General features: G+C 35.9%; 1 protein-coding gene across 1 annotated transcript in view; it reads right to left on the bottom strand.

Moving 5' to 3' along the window:
- Positions 1-529: 529 nt before the first annotated feature.
- LOC118325413 (protein mono-ADP-ribosyltransferase PARP14-like) overlaps positions 530-797 on the bottom strand; it is a gene marked incomplete at its 5' end in the record, with an annotated part of 6026 nt that continues 5758 nt past the window's right edge. Inside the window, 1 exon segment of the mRNA XM_035658089.1 lies at positions 530-797.

Genomic DNA, 797 nt, shown 5'->3' with positions numbered 1-797 from the left:
ATGTTTAAATTATTTGCCCCAGTGTGGTTAATTCTGCAATATGTTCTGGTTTATTGTTAGTATTTATTTTTTATTCTACCTCACTTCTAAATTATTTATTTTTTTGCCTCCTGAAATGTTTTAATCCCGATTCCAGCCATGTTAGGCACTAACTTTATTATTCTATAAGGAGATATACTTACACATACCGTTGATACTGTTGCTTCCCTGTGATCAGCTTTTCACTATAAACACTACAAAGTGTCAGCAGATGACAGAACACACACTAGACCTGAATCTCCAGGGACATCATACGTCCTTCATGTCCCTGCAATGTTTAACACTCTATTGAACACATACAGCAGCTCCCTTCCTTAAATTTGTCAAATGTTCATGTCTATTGTATTAAACAGAATATACCACAGAAAACCACACGTGATATCAGTTGGCAGAACAGGTTATTGACTCTCTCTGTACAGGGCTGAAACTGGGAGGAATATTTAACTCTAATCTGACTCTGAATAAAACAGTTAATGAGACTTTCACAAAATATTTGCAGTGCTCCTTTAATTAACAGTATTTCAGACCATAGTGCAAAGCAAAACAGTAAATACAATGTGACCAATGCCAGATGAAGGAAGCTGACTGAAATCTCAAACTCATACAGTGTGAAGCTTTCAGTGTTTGGGAACCTAACAGGAACTTACAGGCACTTAAAGAAAGATCTTATATCAATTACAATGGTTGTAGACTATGGATTTAAAATGGAACAATAGAGGTACTTTATCAGAACTGTTGCTCAAAGGGATCATGGCAGT

This window comes from Morone saxatilis, unplaced genomic scaffold, assembly GCF_004916995.1.
Source record: "Morone saxatilis isolate NCDOM2014 unplaced genomic scaffold, NCSU_SB_2.0 Contig16, whole genome shotgun sequence".
Lineage (NCBI taxonomy): Eukaryota > Metazoa > Chordata > Actinopteri > Moronidae > Morone > Morone saxatilis.
This window is presented reverse-complemented; position numbering and strand designations above follow the sequence as displayed.